Source organism: Chamaea fasciata, unplaced genomic scaffold (genome assembly GCF_029207755.1).
Source record: "Chamaea fasciata isolate MVZ Bird 193981 ecotype frontalis unplaced genomic scaffold, bChaFas1.0.hap1 SCAF_11, whole genome shotgun sequence".
In the NCBI taxonomy this organism is placed as follows: domain Eukaryota; kingdom Metazoa; phylum Chordata; class Aves; order Passeriformes; family Sylviidae; genus Chamaea; species Chamaea fasciata.
Genome location: NW_027094096.1, coordinates 26,023,749 through 26,046,274, shown reverse-complemented (window position 1 = coordinate 26,046,274; position 22,526 = coordinate 26,023,749). Strand labels below are relative to the sequence as shown.

General features: G+C 41.6%; 1 protein-coding gene across 1 annotated transcript in view; it reads right to left on the bottom strand.

Annotated features, from left to right (window-relative positions):
• Positions 1-22,526, bottom strand: part of NAALADL2 (N-acetylated alpha-linked acidic dipeptidase like 2) — a 438,547-nt gene that overhangs the window by 333,012 nt on the left and 83,009 nt on the right. Inside the window, exons 3-4 of the mRNA XM_066193760.1 lie at positions 4,866-5,853; positions 757-835 (exon numbers count right to left, since the gene is read on the bottom strand). The gene's annotated coding sequence lies outside the window, so the exon portion shown is untranslated. The remainder of the gene's footprint in view (positions 1-756; positions 836-4,865; positions 5,854-22,526) is intronic.

Sequence of the window (22,526 nt, the reverse complement as noted above, 5' to 3'; positions counted from 1 at the left end):
AATACTTAGCTGTACTCACAGGTAACTAACTGTTCATAAAGATTTTTAAAGAATACTTTTCTGCAATGATTTCGCAAACAAAACAAGCTTGCCACAGCAAGTTGAACAATTCTGGAGGAGAAAGGCTAAAAATATGCAGTTAGAGGATACATTTTCCATATACATGAGAAATCAAAGCATATACATATATAATGAAAGCTGTAGAGTGCTGAAAATTAGTCTCTGGTTTGGCTCTTACTTTCCTACAGATATTTAATTACCCCTTCATCATTTTCACTGCCTCGCTCCCTACACCATGAGTCTGGTACCATGAAAGGAAAATTAGGAGGAAGAAAAATGTGACTTACCATTCTACCAATTTTGTTTGCAACTGAGCTCCCGACATACAGAAGCTCAGAGCTGCAACTTGATTTTCAATTATTTATACTTTGTTGCCTTTTTAATTTCGCGTTTTCCATTCAATTAGAATGATCTCTCCTTCATATGCATATTCAATTTTCAGACAAAACCAGACAGTTGCCAAGGCAGTATGTAAGACACATAAGCATTCATGCCACTGTCATTTCTTTTAATTACTGAAGCCATTCTCAAATTACTGGCTTACGCTTACACTTTATTTTGACTAAATTTTAAGTTTGGCAACTTAACTCCTTAAAATACTTTCTTTATTCTCAGCACGTGGTATCCTCACATTTCTTCCTAGCTGAGTAACAACCATGATGAGAAGAAAAGTTGGAAGAGGATGTTTTCATTTACCTTAAAGCCAAGATGGGATCAGCTTTGCAGAGACTTTGTCATGAAGGCATATTTTCAATCTGGCCTCGACACTAATTCTCTGCAAGAGAGGAACACATCACATTTTACAATGCCACTCATTGAAACAGAAAACTGATCATTTGCAATGATACAAATTGTAAATATAAATGGAAGATGCGTTTTCCTGACACAGCGGCAAAGTAGAACGTATTTCGAAGCATGATGGTACTTAGGAAATATTTTTTCTTACTTAGAGAAACAAAATATCTGCCTAAAATGTTAAAATCAATGTCCTTGTATCCAGCAAGGTCTGTTCCATTAAGCAGCTGACTCCTCAGCAGGGGATTTGTGGTGCCACTTCTATTATACTATAAAACACTGGACAATAAGCAATTGCCTTTGTTATCCATCAGTAAACAGGAAGTGTTCTTATTACAAAAAGAAACAACACTGATAATTTCAATTTTTCACCTATTTCCCAGCAGCAACCTCATTATCGCCCATTTAAATCTCCCTCCTTCCTTAATGAAATTCAGTTGTCAATGTGCTCCCTCCTCAAGCAAAGCAAGGTGGTTCAGTACATATTTACACAGTCTCTGTGCATATCACTGAAATTCAGTCGTAATCAAGGCTTATTATAAAGATTCCACAGATTGCTCCACTAATAAGCTTCCATGGCTGCACTCCATAAATTAGGAAATTAAGGGGGAAAAGGACCAATGGCAACCAAGTTTTGTTATAACTTCCTGTAAACACAACCATATCAGTAAAGAAGTAATTCAAAAGAAATAAATTTTACAAAAGAGAAATGCACCGTGACCATGTCACTCAGTGCCACAGTCTGGCTCACTCAATGGTGTTGGACCTCAGAGGTCTTTTCCAACCTCACTGATTCTGTGACTTCTTTTCAATGTCCAGAATGCAGAACCCACCCAGCTCCTCCATTACTCCATTTTGTAGGACCACAACCAGCACTAATCCAAATAAACAAATAACACACTGAACTAGCAGCAGTTGAACCTGCCAGAAACTTGGCTTGCATAAAAATTTTACTGATTTTACAGTGAAAGCAGGAATAGCAATGTTACATTGGGATGCTCGGAGCTTTGTACAATCAAGCAAAACTAAGAGAAAAACACCAGTCCTAAGGAAAATTGATGTTTTGCTCTTCATAAACCCAGTCCCCTCTTCACAAAGGCAGTTGAAAACCAACTGCAGCAAAGCAGCAAAAATTTAAACTGAAGGATGGATTTACTGGGTTCCAAAAATCACATGTCCTTGACAATCATAAACACAATATTGTAGAATTCTTCTGCAAAACAACACCTCTAGACTATACAGCCCCTGTGGGCACGTGTTACATTCACGGTCTGACTGGGCAAGACAAAAGGAAGCTGGAAAAAAACCAACAAAAAACCTCAGCCTTTTCCTTGGACCAGAAAAAAAACAACTTATTTGCTCACAGGTCTCAGATAAAAGCTTCACGTTACAACATTTTATCTTTTTTACAGTTTTACTGCTCAAAAGATGAACTGTGAGATTAAATCCAACTTTCTATTAAGCTCTAGAGACAGTCACATGCCACGCAACTCGTAAGACTTCAGAGTTTGGACGCAGCAGTAGATATGGAATATATGAGGGAAGCATTTCAAAACGGCATTAACACTAATAGGCCTTACATATGTGCATCAGGGGAAGAATAGCTGCTAAGTTATGACACCACTCAGCCCTGACCCAGAGGAACAGAAAGGAGCTGTCTGTGTAATTCCACTGAATTCTGAGAGATTCTCCTAAATTCACCCACTTAAAAGACATTTTTTTAAAGCATTTACTGGAGAGGAAAAGAAGGGAGGGGGGAAAAAATGGTTAAATCATACACTAGTCACTCAAACACGGTTGTGTTTTAACAGTTTGCAGAACAAGCGCAGGGGAAAATTTAGCAGACACAGAATGGGGGTTGTTTTGTTTATTTAGGTGAAATTCAGTGGGAAAAAAAAAAGGAAAACCCACAGTGAACGATTCCACAAAACAACAGTACCATGTGGTTTTGTCCTGTCTCTCACATTTGGACATGCAGAACGTTCTGAGTTTTTTCTGTCACCATGACTAATACCTGCAGGTTCTCACACCCCTACACCTCCTCGATACACAGTTCAAAAGGAGCAAAACAATGTGTTTGTTGACATAGTAACAAGAAGATTCAGAATCAGGGAACTGAAAAGAAAAGGTCATGTTTCAGTTTTACCAGCCAGAGCCATTTATTCCGTTAGCGACCACCTTCCTTGGCAGTAATGACTATGTTCATCAGAGGCTTCCACAGTTTTGTCCATGCCACCTATATATAACTTCTATGCAGCTAGCAAAGGTATAGATAATGACTCTGAAGTCATTTCAGGAGGGAAGCCTGAGGAAAAAAAAAATTCCCGTACACAAATCCTGAAGAAATAATTCTCTCCTCAACAAAGTTTTGAGAAGGTCAGTATTTCTAGCTAGTAGAGAAATATTGCAAATTAGAGCAGAAATCCCATTTCACTCAAAATTGTAATTCCTGTGTTTCACACGAGGATCAGAGTTCAGTGGGTAGAGAGGGCAGGGAGAGGAGGGGGGGACGCAAGGATACAAAAGCTCTTGGATTAGATGCTGCCACTTTCGATCCATCATCACATTTCCTCAGATTATGAAAATGAATGTCTCCCAGTAGTACATTTTATGCTTGACAGATTACAGATCGGTTTACACATTCACAATCGGAGCACTCGGATTTTACAAAAGTTCAGGTCTTTTGAGACCAGCATCTGTTATCTGGTTTGACATGAGTCAAGAGAAACATTCTATGAGACAATGCCAGAGACGATTTCTGGCAATGAAATGGGTGAAGTCACAAACTCCTTAATGATCTCTGCAGCCAGCCTGAATTTAACACATTCTCTCTGACTTTACAGCTGGCTCAGAAAGGTCATTAGACTATTATATCTACTGTTATGTAGAGCAGCACTATACACATGTAAAGTTTCTATAGCAACACTTTCTTAATTCACTCTTTAAGCAAAACACCAATTAGCTTTTTATTATAGCCAATTAAAAAAATCTGCACACTAATTGACAACCTCTCTACACAGAATTTAAGCTTATGCAGAAGAAAATTGCAGTAAAATTTTTTTAATGGTAATAGCTCACTTCCTATTCTCCCCTCCTAAGAGAACAGTAAATTATTCAGGATCGGGGCGGAACATCTATTTTCCAATCCAAAGTATTTAGAGACAGAAGTAACCTATCCTGATATGCCTTAAATCTGAGGAGAGCCTGAAGATTACAGGCTTCAAAAAGGCATCAGAAATGTAATCAGCTGACTTATTTCTGCACTGCAGGGAACTGGGCACTGGCCCCTGCACCTGGAGATCATGCAGGAGGGAGCCAGCAAAGTGTTTCTCTTTCAGAGTAGCCAAGCATGTTGAGCCAAGTGAGAAAGATGGCAAAAAAAAAAACCCAGTACCAAAAGTCATATTTAGCAGGGCAGAAAAGACATTTTCATTTCCTTCTTAGCACTTAAGCGTTGGTTTTCTCAGATGTCTTCTGCACAGCTGGTGATGACAGCTTCTTTGTATGTCACTTCCAGTAGCAAATATCAGGACAGAAACCAGTCAGTAAACACAATATAAAAGGGAATACAACATGATGGAGAGAATCCAGAGAAATAATCAACAAGAGAAATTAAACCATCCTTTTTGTGTAAAATCTTCTGCAGGAAGCTGAATAAAAAACATCGTTCCCCCTCCAGTTCTTCCATGTGAGGTGTTGGGATTCACCTTCCTAATAAATAAATAAATACACACAGAACGAGGTGGCAGATGGCTCCTCTGACAAGCTCGGCATGCCCCAATCAAGAATTAATGGTACTGGAGCTATCAGCAGGCCTTCTGATCCTTAAGGACACACTACAGAAACTGCTCCTACTCTCACCATCTTATTTACACCCGCTGTCCTACAGAGAAACACAGCATCCACACAGAAACCTGAGGCACCTCACAAGTTCTGTGAGGAAACCAAAAGAGTTTTCTTTGAAAGGCTGACAACCAGCAAGAGGGGTGAGGGTGGCGTTTCAAACCTACCACTGTAGAGGAGAGATCAAGGTGTCCACACATGTGCAAGGAATCACTGTGTGTGACCTTGGAGCTGCAGCACAGCTCTGGACACACTGGCAGGCTCTGCAGTACCCAGGGACACCAGAGGTAAGGGACCAGAGTCAGCAGCAGAGTTACAGGCTTTTATTCTCAAGTCTTCGGAGAGGTAAACCCCCCAGAGCAGTCCCCTGAATTCCCAGGAAATGGGAGCATTTTCAAGTTCCAAGCCTTCCAAGTGCGCACTGTCAGATGCAGAGCTCTGCCTCCCGCAGGGAGACCGCCTTGGTCCAGGACACAGTGCGCAGTGCTGCCCACAGAACAGGTACCAGCTCAAGCGAATGGCGTCATGTGCTGTCCCCAGGCTCCCAAGACTTCTCCTCTAGCAAACCTTGTGGCCAGCACCTCACCGAAAGATGGTCCGTTCACCCATCCCTGCAGTGAACATCACTCTCTTCTCTGCCCTCAGGGGAAGGAGAGCAACCCACGTCACAGTGATACAGTGATACAGAAGTGAAGCCTCGAGAGTACCAGAGCAACCAAGTAAGCTTTTGTCTTCTTCTTCTTTTTTTTTTTTTTCATTTTTTGAAGCTTTCTGCATTGCCATCTCAAGCCACTTAACATTTCAGCCAGTCAGCCCACCCCACCAGTTACATATCACACAGGTACAGAGTGCATTCGAGGAGAAGGTTTAGGGCAAAGATCAAAGGCAGCTGGTACTTATTGGCAGCAGCCAGGATCCCCTTTCAGTCGCTCTCCAGGAACGCAGATTCCCAGGATCAGAGAGGCTGCAGCTGGTGACGGTCCCTTTTCAAACCCGACAGCAGCGGGTATCTGTGTCCTGCCGTCTCCCCCGATGCGCTCTTTGCCCAGGCAGTGTGCTGGGAGCAGGCACGTCCGTGCGCTCAGGTGCCTGGTGTGTGATGTGAAAACCCTCCAGGGACTCCAGCAACAGAGATGATTTCTGGCAGTCTCATCCCTGCCAAGAAAACACCTTCAGTGGCCTAAAATATGAACCCAAGCCAGCCGTGCAGCCATCCCAGACTTTGTAAAAGCAGACAGTTCACAAATCAGGAAGATCAGGCAGGTAGAAGGTTCTCCCCCACAGTTCCTGTTAACAGGATCAAAGTATCTTCATTAAAAGAGCAATTTGCACGTCTAGCTGCAGGTAAGAACAGAGCTACATTCCACTTTAAGACCCCAGAAAAACCCAATTCTTTCTTGGATTGACTTTTTTTTTTACTGTTTTGCAGGAGAGCTGACTGCAATTAAACTGTCTTTGTCTAAGTATAAAAGCTCGTTTCTGTTATTTCCAAGAAGAAATGGGACGGCTTTGTTGCTCTTGTAAATTACTCACCCCCTGTTAACGATCTACCGTAGAACTAAGGCAAATTAAAACAACAGCCAAGGCATCACTGAGAGCAAAGATTATCAACAGTTTTGAAAGATCCTTTTTGACTCCTTTCATTTACTTTTCTGCTTTTGAGACACATAAAACACAGAAGCATGATTGCAGTAAATTTTGATAACTACCACAGATTTCTCCCACTCTCTCAATGAAGGAAACTATTTCAGAAAAACCATACATCCAAATTTATCTTTTCAATTTCTGCACAATCCCGTGTTGGCAGTAACATGCACCCGTTACACTGGATGATGAGAAGAAGAATTTAAAGGCAACCGTAATTTTCCTGCAACATTTTTCAACCTCGGAAAAGAGGACCTTCTCAATCTCAAGTCTGGATGCAGAACCTGAAAGCAAAATTACTGCACAAAAGATAATTTTCTGTCTTCCCACCTTGGTGAAGAAAGAAAACTATCAACTTTATGACCTGCTACACTTCAATAATCTGAAATTACTACAGTCAAAGCTAAGAAAATGCAGCTTTATTACTATTTCATTAATATTTCTATATAATACATTACATATGTTTGCTTATAGAAAATATTATTTATTATATTAATGTTTGACGTAACTGAAATGTTATCCAAATAATGCTCTAATTCTTCGTATTTTATTAAAGATGTGTAGCAAGATCTCTGACTTGCAATCAGATCAGTTAATACAGAAAGGATCTCCTTCCCTTGTGCTTTCACAACTTTATTTACTAGAAGACTGAAAGTTAGGGGTAGCTTCAATAATATTTATAAAGCTCTAACCCTAAATTCCCAATTGCCACATCTGTAAGCTCTGACATCAGGAACTCTTGTAAACAGAAGAAGTGAATATTATGATCACCATCAAGTTCCTGAGCCATGGCGTGACGGAGAAATTATTGTGTCTTTCTAACTTTCCTAAGGTCTCCCAGAACTCACACTTTGTTAATCGGGCAAAATAAAAATAAATTCAGTGAATCTCCAGTCCTGCTACTGAAAATGGCCAGCTCATATCTAAAGGACACAATACATCGTTTTCTATTTTATCGTTTTGAAATTAATTTAATAGACTTAAGCATATGCTAGACTGAGCTGCAAAAGAAATAAGCATTTCCAAGGAGCCCACCAACTAACAGTCAGGAAATTCTGGCCAATTAAACCAGAAACAAACACTGAGGAAAATACCGTTAAATGCCTCTATGGAGGAATAACACTTGAAACAACGCAGTCTTATCTTCCTCTTCTCTAGTTCGTTTATCCAAACCTCGCAGGAAGCATCTAGACTCAGCACTTCTCACATCTTACATTAGGGGTAGAGCAGCATATTATTTGTATTATATTTGCACGAGAAAAATGAATAGGTGCACCTGAGATCTCAGCAGCAGGTGCAGTTTGACGGATGCGCTGCTCCGAGGAGTGCCAGGGGACAGCTGGAGATGGAGGAGGAATGTCAGTGCCACCACCAACCCTTGTGGCACCTGCAGCATCCGCCCGGCATCGCCGGGGTCACCCAGGGGCTGGGAGAAACAGGGAACTCACGTTGGCCTTTCGCTTTGTCTTTGAGATAAGAGCTCCCAACAGCTCGCCTTTATATATTCAGATAAAAATACCTGAATATCTACCACTCAAATTAAAGGACACAGATGGCCGCTTTGAACTGAAAGAAAAGGCCAAAGACACGGCTCCAGTTACAAAGTGCCCTAAGAATAAGCAGAATGTTGTACCTTTGCTGGGTGGAAGGAGCTGTTATCTACCTTCCCTGCTCCTAATGGGACGCCCTGGGGTCTCCTTTTCATCAGTTTCAAAAGGTCAGTCTTTGTCTCCAAGTGCTTCTTGTCAATGTTACAGCCACATTCTGCTCTCAGATACGGGGATAAAAGAAGTATCTGCTGCCTTAGACCACCACAGACTGAGAAAAAGCCCCACTGCAGCGTTTCAAGGCAGCAAGTGCTCAGCACAGGATGACCAAGGGAAGGAAACATTCTGCAGGAGAACAAAATACCTTTGCCGCGATATACTCGGCGACACATTTCACTTTCGGCCTGCTCCAAAATGCACTGAAGTTTGCAGAACTTCTGTTGATTTTAACAGGTTTGGGGATACGTCCCGTACGCCCTCTGAGATTATATCGAGAAAGGAGTATCAGTTTATCAGGTTTAGTGGGCACACACAACACATTTTATCTTTAAGCTTCTCTCCTTTAAGGGAAAGGAAGGTTCACATGCTCAGGGAATTCGGACACAAGAAATAAAGCAAATGAGAGGGAACGCAGATTTCTCTGTGGGAGAACAAAGACAACAGGTTCATCTTCAAAAGGGTTTGTATTTTCTCCCTCAGCATAAATAAAAAAAACCATACAGATAATATACATTTCATTTTTACTTGTATTCTCATCAAGATTCATCCCAGTTGGAAAAGAAGGTATGTCTCTCTATATAAATAGATTAAATCATAAAAAAGTAGCAAAAAGTCAATTTCCAGACTTTATAACTATTTTCATCTCATAATTTGTATTTTGCTACTGCTAAGATCCAGACCTCACCAAAACCAGGTTTATATAGCATGACTATAGATAATCATCTGCCAGCACTTTTATTAAATTCCTTATATCAGCAGACTTCATAAACTGGAAATTATATATATATACACATTTTATTTCAATAGAAACATTGTGGGGCCCAAGGTTGTGGGGGTTTTTCCAGTAAGGAGAAAAAAAAATAAACAGCACATCTCCATCTTGCCCCAGCACACAGCCAGCAAAATTTCAAAAATTAAAACAATCCTTGGCGCATGAGCAAAGGCTGAGCTGCTGTGTGCGATGTGCTCACAGCTGTGCAATCTCCAGCCTCCACCCTCCCGTTCTGCCCGGGCTGGGATGGGGGAACTCAGGGGCTTCAGGGGCCCCATGGGAAAAGGTGACTTGGAGCACGCAGCAGTTTCCAATCTCCTCCTGTGCCCAGGAAGTCACAGAGGGTGTGTGGGGCCAGGACAAGGAGATCCAGCCCCTGTGCCGACAGAGAGCATGGGGACAGCCTGGATATATTTTTGTCTAATGAAGGTTTTGTGGTGTAGAGATGCAGCAAGCAGTAAGCCACGAGCTCGTCCGGGCACGTCACACGCAGCAGCAGCAGCAGCAGCTCAGAGCTGGGTGCTGATGGAACCAGACTGCACTCAGGACACTTATCCTGAATTTTGCCGGCTACTCCTGCCCTGCCCTAAATAGTGCTCCCTCATCCCACGCTTCAGGGGACACCACAGTGAAGCCATGCCATGTTTTCACAGAGGGGGTGGACAGGGAGAAGTCCTCTTCTTCCCCTCAGAGCCAAGGAAGCGCTCCTGAGCCTCTCCAGGGCTGACCCTCCTCATCCTCACTTCTCAGGATCAGCAGCACTCAATGCCATGGATTCCCCAGGAGAGAAGATGCAAGACCTGATTCTGCCTGGAATGTTCGTGGCTGGGATGTGCCATGGATGTGGCACCTACATCCCAGGTCTACGCCAGCCCAGACAGGTCGCTGGACTTCTCAGCCTCAGTCCATGGGCATCTTCTGGCCTTCATCCTCCTCAGATAATCCTTTCTTAGGGGTATCCACCTGGCCAGCCACAGCACTAGCAGTCTGCCACCTGCCCAAGGTTAGAGGGAAAAATGGGAGCTGATTCATTTTGAGCAGTTCAGCTACACTGAGTTTTGCTGACTTATTATTGGTCAGCACATTTATTATGCCAGATATAAATAAAACATTAAACATTGTACCCAAAATATCCAAAATAGCCTGCAATTCTCCTACTTCCTGAGCAAATAAAATGAGTTTTCGCCCCAGTAGCTTTTGCTTTTTTTTTTTTTTTATTATTAAAGAACCAACCCAGGGAAAAGTCATGATCATGCCTAAACTACGCCTTTTCTAGGGAAAAGAAGGGGTAAAAAGAAGGGAAGAGCCACGAGATGACACAAACAGACAAACTCAGACTGAATTCTCTGCCATTGTTGCTGGTGCATTATTTTGGTAATCCAATTAACTTCTGACGTTTTCAAATGCAAAATCGGAATGGGATTGCACAATGAGCACTTACACACAGTAGTAACACAATTACGACAATTTCTATTAGCCTGTGCTGTTAAATACTCGCAAAGGCCAAGGGTAAAAGGCTTACTTTACAGCAGTGATTATGAATTCCTGCAGTCCAGGAGACAAGTCTTGCAGATGGTGTCCAACAACAATAAATAATTCTGAAATCTCATTTTCTTGCTTTCTAAGTAAACCCACTGCACAAACTTAGCTATGTCGCCAGCAAGTATCAGTAAAGATCCTATTGATTTAAGAGTATGCACTGCTAAAAGTCAATGCTCCAACACGTGGGACAGAGGCAACATCAGAATTGCAAAATCCTGATTAGCTGAGCATCTAAACCAAAAATCCCATCCTGAGCCATTCTACAAAAGAATGACCTTCAAAAGGAGAGCAGAGCCCAAAGAGGGCAGAACAGATAAACTGGCTAATAATGTGAAACCAACATTTTTGTTCATGCTTGCAGAAACGAAACAAAACAAAATAAAACTGACACCTGTACCGATTCTCTTCTGAAATAGTTTCTTTAACCAACTGCAGATCTGCATTGCCTCGTTGAAAGACCACGGAATGATGACTTGTGATTCCAAGTCCCAAAGGCCAAGGCTGCCTCCTGGGTAAGTCAGGAGCAGTCCCAGTGGAGGTGGAAGGTGCTGACTGCTGGGGAGGGCAGGTCGGACACGGCCACCAGCAGCAGGGCGATTGAGGACTCTCGCTGACAGCGTGTCTCTGAGAAGATCAGGAGAGCTCTGATTGCCTATTATGCATTATTAAGACACAGATCAATAGAGAAAGCTCCAGGGGCCACTAACATGCACGGCACGTGTGGTTTCACCTTCTGCAGACGCAGAACCAGCTGTGGGAGCTGGTTCCTGCAGCCCCTGGCCGGGGACTCTGCTCGGGGCACCTGAGCCCTGACACATCTTCCTCGGGGAAGGTCACACGTGGCTTCCTCCTCTCCCACCTCACCTTCTTCCCCCTTCCTTTTTATTTTCTTTCCTTCTCTCTTTTTTTTTTTTTTCCTTTTTTCTGTGCCTACTAAAATTCAAGCCATCACGCCTTGACTTGCGCTCCTGCAGCTACACCCACTGCCATTAAATTTCAATTTAAGCATTCTGGGGCAGAGGCTGGGCTGGGAGATGGGCTTGTTTTCAGGCAGCAACCAAATGCAAGAGGTGCCAGACTCCCGCTGCAGCCTCTAAGCATTACTCAAAACACCAAGAGTAACCTGTTATTTCAACATGTTTTTCAGCTGAGGGATTGATTTTAAGGATCAGAGAACAGAAACAGCTCCTTTTTGAAGGATAAAAAATAAAGTATTAGGGAGTCCAGATGCTCAGTAATTTTCTTCACAAGACAGGAATACTGCTAAAATTATCCTCGCTACCAAATTATATCCTTTTCCTTGAAAACCTGAAGATAAAGGTAATTTCTGAACAGTAGCATATGTCATAAATACATGTACCAGCACCACTCTGAGCCTCACACCACCTTGCCAGCAGAGCTGGGCAGATTCGGGTGATTTACAGTAAGCATAGTTAATAACTTACAATAATCATGCTTAGCATCAAGCTCAGAATGAACTGCTGCCAAACTGACAAATGTGGCTATGAAAATTGAGAGCTTTGAAATTTGTTTCAGGGTTCATGTACAGAAAACCTCGCCAGCACACATGACATTCAGAAGACTGTTAAGAACAACAGCATTCTGCATATGACTGAATTAGTTAATTACTTGAAAATCACCCATCCAGAAGAAAAACTGTCTCCAGCTCTGGTGATTGCCTGTTTTATTTCCAGCACAGAAATAACTTTATTCACTGTGGCAAAGAAGGGTAACGGATTCTTTGCACCTTTTGAAGGGTAGAAATCAGCATGGGGAGTAAAGATAAATCACTCATTTAAAATAGGACCTTAAAACTTCTTCAGTTGCAGCACCAATACAACTCCCATACGATTCACCTTCTGCCCAAAGTTCAGTGATCCTTACTATTAATTCTTACATTAACCTGCCACAGAGAGGTGTTTCTCCTCCATCCTCTTGGATTTATTCTTCTAGATACAGAAGAATGCACACTATAAGGAGCTGAGCTCAAAATCTTACCAGAAAAAAAAAAAAGTAAAATAAAAAAGCAATACAGTTTCTGAACACTGGACACTAAAGGAAGAACTGGCAACAAGACAGAATGGAAAAGAGTGGAATAAAGTAGCAGCTATTTTCACAGAGCTTCCACGGCAGCCAGTTCAGTGTATAGGCTGGATTGCTGAACCATCACTGCATGGCATCTGGCTCCAAATGCCTACCACTGCCAGATTTTGATCCTGTGGGTTAAAATTCCGAACTTCTCAGTCCAGGAGCAGATGTTTCTACAGATCTCTGAAATGTGATTTCATTAATTCACCGACAACAAACAAGGAATCTCACCACAGTACGCCCGATTTAGGGGAAATGTGAGTTCAGAGCTCAGCAACGGGGACAAGATGGGGAGAAGCAGCAGAGAAAACATGGAAAGGCCAAAGAAAAGTGCAGCAATGGACCCAGAGAGCAGCAAGACTTTTGGTCAACAGTGCTCTCCAAAAGTCTTACTGCAGAGCCTAAGACACTCCAAACTATTCTGACTTCTCTTGCTCCTCTGGAAGCACAGGGGCATCATCCCAACAAGCTGCGCATCCTCATCCTTATTGATTGCAAACTACTCGTGGTCTTGCGGATTTCAAAGATAACCAGAAGAGCCTTTTTACACACCTCTAGATCTCCGCCTCACCGCAAGGTGCTGGTCAACTCTGTGGGCACTCCGTGGCTGATTAGAGTTATTCAGCCTGCCTAGAAAACTGGACAATAAAAAAGGAATAATACTGCAGTCGAGCATGAACAACCATCCATTTTAAACACATATATTTATTTTTATTATTTAATCCATGCATAATTCTGTGCTCTAAACTGATGTAAGTGGGTGGGCAGTTGTTCTTTACTTATATTATCAGCACTCTCCTGTGAGAAAAAGAAACAGAAAATCTCACCCAGCTGCATAAAAGCCTGACGAGAACCTACTGAACAAGAAGAAAAGCTCTACCATCTAATATTTAACACACACATACCACAGAAAGCTGAATCAATCTCAAAGACGGATTAAGTGTTTCTGAATGGGATTCTAAAGCATCAGAGGGGAAAGAGAAGTGTGGGTGAGGACTTGGAGGAAAAGAGAAATGTGAAGGACAGTAGGAAACAAAAACAACTTGGAAGTTGAAGTCCACAGCAAGAGAGATGACGACTGCTAAGTATAGCAACCAGCCTCGTGGAAAAAAAACCAAAAAAACCCTTCAACTGAGATGAATTCTCTCCTTCAGGTAAAACAGACTGCATAGAACTGTTATGTGCAACACGATGGGGTAAACCAGCACCACGAGCACGTGGTTGTGTCTGAACACAGTGACACAGCATCATCTTAAACTCCAGATTCATACCTCACACCTTCCTACAGTTATCACTGCAAACAGTGCAGTTCACTCTCTGCCTTCTATAGTCCGAAACTGCTGATGCTGTTTAACCAACTTCTGCCCTTACATAATATTCCATTTCTCCATAAAATATTTATATTAAGCTTCTAGCACAGGTTCCTGCTCAGGGTCTATTAAGTTCTCATGAAGAGCTGAGTCAACGTGTCACATGCTGAACCTTTTAAACTCTCTGTTTCTTCCAGCTTACATAAAACCAGAAGAAAACTGGAAGACAGGGCCACACTTTTCAGTTCTCACTGAATGAAGCTGTAACTGATATTAAAGAATAACAAATGAAATAACACGAATGCAACAGAAACTTCTTTTAAAAACGCTGCTCATCTCCTCAACTAAATTAAGCTCCAGCAAAAGGAAGGTATTACTCCAGCATCCTCTTCTCCCATCCATCTCCTGCTCTCCTACACATTATCCAAGGTCTGTGCCAAATGAGATCATTCCACTGTAGCCCACACCTGCTGCGTAACCGATTGCTTTGACATTAAATGTTCGTGCACAGGGGCACACATCACATCATCTCTGCGACCACGGGAATGCGATCTTTGAGTTGCCAGCCGGCCAAAACTTCCACAAAAGTCAACAGCAGTTGTGCTCACGAGAAATGTGCCCAGCGTTTCTGGGTTTAAGTGGATTCCATGAATTTCATGGCCTTCAAAAAAACATTCTCTGAAATTCTTCTTTACAGCCTTATTTTCCTTGAAGGGAAGCATCCACGACTTCCATGACTGAGATCATTTGAACATAACCTCATGTTTTTGCTGACATTTGGCTGTCCTCACCCCCAGGCAACACACTACAGAAATGAATATGGAAATTACTCCGCCAGTGAAGAATCCAGATAGAAATCCCAGCTGTCATACGAGAAATACAGAGAGGATTATGAGTATCTCAGCCATTTATTAAGTTATACTTCCTTGATATTAAGCTAATCATGAAGACTAAAATGGTCATGGCTGATGTTTTCAAGAGGAGGTGACTGAGATGTGTTTGATTTTATGTTTTTTTAATTTATCTGTATATTTATGATAGTCCAACTGCAATGCTGAGCGAAGAAATGCCCCTGGGCAGTCACACCACCCAGGAGCACCCACACCACAGCAAAGTTTGTTTTGCCTTTTTTTTTTTTTTTTCCATACCCTTTGTTATTGGGCAAAACCAGAGTAACTGATTCAGAGTAACTGAATTTCCCAGACTCGGATTCAATTAAACAGCACCTTAGCTATTGCAAGAAGCACAAGTGCAGTTACTGCAATTTGATAAAGGTGCTTCAAGCACTAGAATCCTCTCTGTTTTTACTACCTGATGTTTAGAGGCTGGACCAGTATCACGCCCTGAATCACACAATCGTTGTTAATCACACCGTGCTCCATTCCAGGAAAGTCACGTGCTGCTCAGGCGCTGAATGTAACTCACTGCACTGAACAGAACTACAAAATATGTACAGTCACATGTTCCATATCCAGAGCTCTGCCACTGTATGGCACACTGTAAACCCTGGAGACAATGGCATGATAAAAAAATAATAGATTAAAAATATCATCGTTTGAAATAGAATTTGTTACAATTTCAAACCGGTGAAGGATTCAATAAAATGGCTTACCACAAGAGAGCATACTTGCATATAGAAACCACTCACCACTTAGGGAATTCCAGCAGAGGAATTTAATTTTTTGTTGTTAATTAAAAGATGCAGCTAACCTGCATATCATCATTGAAACCAAGGACTTTATCAAAGTGAAAAGCCCAATTAGCATCAGTCCTCTTTGGATGTATAGGCTAACATATCCCTCATCAGCTCAATGAAAACCCACGGGTGCCTCTGCTCTCCAGAACTGCAAAACTAATAAACAATTTCATTTAATTTGAAACAGACTGCACGGAAATCCAGTTTACCTCAGAGTAACAGCGGACTGCATGCTTTTCTCCAGGGCACGTGTGGAAAAGTAAGTATTAAAAACCTAATGCATGGAAAAGTACATTGAAAAGACTTGCATCTGCAAACAGAGGAGAATGGCACATTTATCAAATTTGAACACAGCAGGCTCAAAATCTCTTCTGAAATGCATTAAAACATGTTTCTTCAACAGCCTATACAGTATCTAAATATTTCTCAGCTGAATTAATACGGTATCCCAAAAGCAATTTTTGTCGTTAATATTATTTTTAAGAGGTCATAATGAAGTGCCGATCTGCTACCCAGTATTTTATTCTGGTTGCTTCCATCACCACCCAAAAGAACTGTCCAGTGTGAAAAAACCCTGCAAACTGGGAAGAGATTTCACCGTTTTACAGGGGAGCCTTTCATCACTGGAAGGAAAATGCCTTTCCAATTGCAGTGCTACTTCTATGGCTGTGCTTCGATAACAGAGCTGCTCCTCCACAGCAGTGCTTCGTGTTACATACTAGCTCAACATTTTTGGTGCATCCTTGATTGTTGCAAATGCACACACTGCTTTTCCTTCAAGAAGAGGGGGCAAAAAGGCAAAAAAGCCCATCCTAGAGATGGGATTATCTCACTGTTTGGCAGGAAAGCCCCCAAATGTTACAGTAATAGGCAAGAATAGACAAAAATATGCTTTGGGTGCACAAAAAAGGGACCCACAATCAAATAAGTGGCGACAATAATGTTTTTCTCTACAGGTTACACCTAATTCCTTCAACTTTTAAAAAGGTACTGAGAAGGAACATTTTGCTGATGCTGCCCAATAGAAACAGCAACTTTCCAATATTTGGTTCTGAACACAGTTCTCTCTAGATTCTCTTAAATCCTAATAACACGAGTTAATGCTTTTAACAGGATCAGGAAAATCAGCCAGGTCACTGGGGTCAAGGTCAACTGGGCGACTCCACAGAGAACTGAAAGATTTGCATTCTCCTACTCTTCACTGGAAACAAAAGAAAACGCACAGGGCACAGAGCAGCCGTGCCAAAGCAGACCACAGGACACACACACAGGAGCAAGGCAGGGAGAATAATCAGGGAATCACAGAATGGCTTGGGCTGGAAGGGACCTCAAAGCCCACCTCAACGCACCCCCTGCCATGGGCAGGGACACATTCCACTGTCCCAGGCTGCTCCAAGCCCTGTCCAGCCTGGCCTCGGACACTTCCAGGGGTGGGGCAGCCACAGCCTCAGCACCCTACAGGGAAGAATTTCTTCTTAATATCCAATTTAAACCTACTGTCTTTCAGTTTGATGCTGTTCCTGCCTGTCCACCACTCCATGCCCTTCTCCAGCTCTCCTGGAGCCCCTTGAGGGACTCGCAGGGGCTCTAATGCATCCCCAGAGCCTTCTCCTCTCCAGCCTCGACAACCCTGACTCCCTCCGCCCGTCTCACAAAGAGACGCTCCGGGCACTGCAAACCCTTCCCTCGCAGGAACCAAACTGGATCTGCCAATCGCAAGATAATAAATGTCATTCCAGGTGACTCCCAAAGCATTTATGTCAATGTTTCCTCAAAGGTTTTGGGTCTCATTAAAACACAAAACTCCAGCCACCACCAAACACAGAAAACAGTTTCATTAACAGTTCTGACCCGCTCTAATTAAGATATAAAAACTCTTACAGTGGCACACCAGCCTGGTGTTTATATGGATAACTGAAGTATTTAATAGATACCTTCACTTTTAATTACCATAAATGTCAAGAGCTTCCTGTAGTATAAGAGCTCCCCAAATGTTTCAATGATTTTTGAGCTTTATCTGAAGTGGTTAACTTTAGGATTTTGTAATGAAACCAACCCTACAACATTTTAAAAATTAACAACCTTCGTGCCTACACGTTTTCACCCTAAAACACATCCAAGGACCTTCACTGAATAATAGTGCCTCTTCTTGCACTTGACATTTATTAGTCATGATTTTAAAGTGAGGAGTATTTAATTACAAATAAAGGATCCCTGACTTTGATAACTCTCAAGAACTGCTAGGCATGAAATAAAACACGATGCTGGAGCCTCCCCTTCAACTTTGCCATGTATATTTCTTTCATTTGATAATTCCAATAAAATAGGCTGATTGTCAAAGTCTAATTTTAGACTTAATGAAGCAGCAAAGGTTGGGTTGATGAAAAAGAAGCTGAAACAATAATAGTAAAAAACATAGTCATGGACGATGACGATCCAAGAAAAATTTTCTGGCCAATTTGATTTGATTGTGTTAAACACTGACAAAGTACAGAAGCAATTAGAAACCACATCCAGTATTAGCAAGTGACTAAATGCTGGTTAATGGCATTTTATGCTTCCTGAAGACTGGCAAACTTCTACCCCATGTGTTTTAAACAAGAATTCAATTTTGTCGTCGGGATGGTACTTTTCCCTTTCATTTAATTGTGGCCAAATCATTTCCTGAATCTTGCTATTGGCTTTACTATTACAAAACACTATTAATATAAAAAGGTTTTTTATTAAAACGTTGTTCACATATACTCCAGCATCGATAGTGACGCAAGAAATTAATATGAAAGCTCAATGAAAGAAGGCTGCCATAAGATTTTTGAAAAAACACATACACTTATTTTGTATATATATACATTTTGAACCATATTAATGGAACTGCTAAGGTCTGAAGATATCCAGCCCCCAAAACGAAGGCCACTTTAGCAGGCCCAAAGAACCACAGAGCCAAACTGCTCTGCATGTTCTGAAGAGCTTAAAGCCCAGTTGCTGAAGCATTTTAAAGCACATCAACAAAAAAGGGCTTTGAATCCACAAACACTCCCATCTCACACACACAAAAAAAGTGCTTTATGTCAGTGTTGAGACTGACAGTTACTCACAATGGCTCAGCTGAACACTGTGGCAGGGAGTCCTTCTCGACATGAAATTAAACACACTCAGCCTTAACATTTCATAAGCATCTTTGTATTCACCAAGGGTGTATAATGCCACGGCCACGAACACACCGGAAAATGCGGAGCCAGAACAATACTTAATATAAATGCTCACAGCCAATTTCCTCAGTGCCTCAAGATAATAAAAATACACATCTGACTGCTAGCACCACAAGCAAATCCAAATTACTATCAGGCTTTAAATCTTCATGTGGCTGTGAAAATAAAGAGATGGGAGAGTTTTCAGAAGGCGCAAACAGGAGTCAGCAGCTTAAAGCACTTTCTACACTTTGACCTTCTCCTTCAGCTGCTGCAATACTCATGAAGAATCTCTCCTAGCTTACCCTCTCAGGTTTTCAGACAATTAACTACCAGGAAAAATTAATTCACAGGAGATCCTGCAACAGCTTTTCCACTTGGGCATTATTGAACACAAACAGTGAGCATCTGTCTGTACTACCTCCTGTGATTAAAAGTCAAACCTTATAGATTTTTTGTGAGTACCAAGAAAGTCATGTGTCAAGCTGTCTAACAGAAACCCAGGTTCAGCCAGGGTTCCCACGGCCAAGCTTTCATAACAAGTGCCCACACAAGGCAAATCTTGTTCTACTGACAATCACGTGACGTGTGGGAATGTGTAAAGGTTGGGTCATTCCCTTCTTCACTCCGACTCTTTCAAATATTAAATTCAGACAAAATTATCTGGCAGGAGATAACAGCAAACTCATATTTATTGCTCAGTTTTAGGTTTGAAGATCAAATACCTTAACGATCTAAAAAACCCAATTAAATTGTCTTTTCACACAAGTACTACCATCATCACGTGAAGTAATCCAGGCAAGTTCACTCATCACACAGCAAGGAGAACAGGAACAAAAAAAGCAGGACTAGAGCTGGGCTGCTCTCCTATTGAAGCTTTGTGCAGTGCATGATCCTTCAAACCCTGACACAGATGCAGCAATTACAGTTCACGTTTAACATGGCTCCTTTTACTCTGCTTTCACCTTTAAGCAAATTCCTATTTCAGTGAGGGATAGGTCCATCTTTTATCCCTCCCTTCCCCACAATGCTCAGAGATAAGAGGATTTAGCAGAGGGTAGGAGAGGCATTACATTTAATGTTGGCTTAGAGCTCTCCACCCTTCCCTATTGTCACCTTAGTCTGGCTCTGAATTGTACGTTCACCCACGGAAGGGCTGCATTACTCCTGTCCTGTGACCCATTACTTCGGATAAGAACGGAATAAACTAAAGTTGGGAGAGGGTTTCCCTGGCACAGACCAATTTCAATATTCAGAGTAAAATCGTACAAGGATGAAGCAGTAACAGGCATGTATTCAATCCAAAAATGGCTGGCCACAACAGCAACACTACAGCAAAGCTGCTTTTGCATGTCCCTGCTCAGATAATCATGACAAATATCAACATTTTTAAAAAGGCAGGGTTAGTTGCATGCAATTATGTACAAGTGCTGGACAATGACTGCAAGATCACAGTGTACCTTTTATGAAGTGGGGCTGATTGCTGCACATGCTTGACCCACCTGTGCTCTAAGCACTGCTGTAACAAGGAACAGAACCAATTTTCTGGAAGAAATCTAATTCTGAAATTGAGTTTCTCTGAATATTGCAGAGTGTCATCTTTCCTCAGCCTCCTCCTCTTCAGCCTTCCCCCTGATGCTGACAGAATTTGGATTGAGGATTCTGGAAATCTTTTTCCAAATGTTTACCTGAGTTGCATAATTTTTTTTTTTTCCTCTTTTTTAACAATGAGAACAGTGAACATGCTTTTAATAAGCTCCTTTAAATGCTGGTAGTAGAACTGGTTCTTTTCCATTTCATTCTAGCAATATTTGCTCAATTTAACCGAGTTATAGTACTGTGCTGTAAAAGGAGCAAGACTGGAATCACCAGGTACCATGCTTGTTAAACCAGAGTAAAAAAAAACCAACTTGTCCCATTTATAGAAGAGCATTTTCAACGTTTTCCACCCCAAAAATATCAACTTTTACTTGTATCTACTGAGACAGGCTGCCCAGAGAACAGCAGGAAGAGCAGCACAGTCACAGCATCCAGCAGCAACATCTGCACCCTGGCACCTTCTCACCTTTGAGCACCACCAGCTTAAAACTTGAGAAGAACCAAAGGGGAAGCAAAGGTCCCACATCCCAAAAAACAAGAGAGGGTTTTGTTTCTCTGTATTTCAGAATAATCAAATGGGAGTTAACTGCTGGATGAGGACGGCAAAGAGACACAAGCACCTGCATGTGGAGCACAGAGCCTGGAGCAGTGCTGCTTCTCACAGGTAACCGAGAAATTGCTGCAGTTTTCTGAGGGAATTTGTAGGGAAGCATTTTCATCCAGAGGTAGCTTTGCATCTCTGACACCTGCTCAGTGAGAAGCAAAGGGAAATTAGCCAAGAACTGATTTAGCCTTGACTTTTAACGGGAGATCCCACTCAACCAGCAGCAAGGCCCAGTTTCTCCGTAAAAGGCTTGTCAATTACCTGTGACCAGGTCAGCCTTATTCTGTGGATCAGATCATTTAACTACTGTCTCGTTCTTGTTTCTGACTTCAAATATCAGTTCAGTTTCCCTGCATTGCCGCTGCTTTGCATGAACACTGGGCAAGTTTTAAATATTACATATTATATGATCACATGCTCTCAGTGCCGTTCTGAATCTTTAATTACTAACAAATATAAATAATCTGTTGAAAATAATATGGTATGTCTAGCAAATTAAATATTTAACAGTTATTTAAATTCAATACTTTCAAGTCCTGCAAATACTGGAATTAGTCAAGTAAAAAAATGGTTTCAAACTCAAGCACTGGAAACGCACATTTTGTGCACTTCATTTCATTTTATAGTTTCTAAGAACTATTACAATTTTTAATAAACTTGTATCTGGGATTTGAAGCCAAACATTGATGCTCAAAAGGCACAAATCATTAACTAAGAGACACCCAAAGTGGAAATAAAACATATTCCCCAGTGGTATATTGCAAATGGGCTGTAAAAATTACATTTTATTAGTCCAGCTGCAATTAAACAATAACAGCTGTACAGCTTGTATTGCAATGCCCCACTTTCGGGGAGATGACAAATATTGTTCATTATTCATTATATATTGCTGATTGGCAAACATTTCTCTTAGTCCAGTAGTGATGTCTCTTGGGTATGGCTGCTTCTCTTTATGATTGCAGACTGAGTTCTCCTGGTACCTTGGGGTTTGCAAACGCTACGAGTCTGTCTTTTCTCTAAGATGTTCCACATTTCAAAGGGAATGATAAATTTCTGCTGAAGCCAACAAAACTAAGCAGCACATACATATAGGCAAGTATCTGGCTAACAAGTTTTTAAAGTGTTACTGACAGCTACTTACTCTTCTGCAATTAATAATCACTATCACAGCATCCATCTCTTTCTTGGGATAACATTCAAGTATTTGCCAGGTAGGAAGTGAGAAGCAAAAACAAACACGAGCTAAAATCTAGCTAAGAAATGTACACAGCCACCCATTAATTTTTACAATGAAAAATAGCAGCTAACAAAATCATCCTTCTTTGGAACTCGCATTACGTGCAGTAGATAAAATGTGGGCATCATTCTGCTTCCACGGTTTTTTGCCCTGTTCTAAATACTGCTCTGTAAACATTAGGGCAGCTAGAAAAACATTACAGTAAGATAAAATCGAGATAATTTCTGGAAACAGACACAAAGCCACAGCAGGTCAAACGAGTATGGAATATAACAATCAAATATTGGCATTCTGCTGTGAACACCAGACCATCTTAACTACTCAGCTTCACCAGGATCCTGATGGCTCTAGCTCCAGGAAATCTGCTTTAGAATTCTCCATT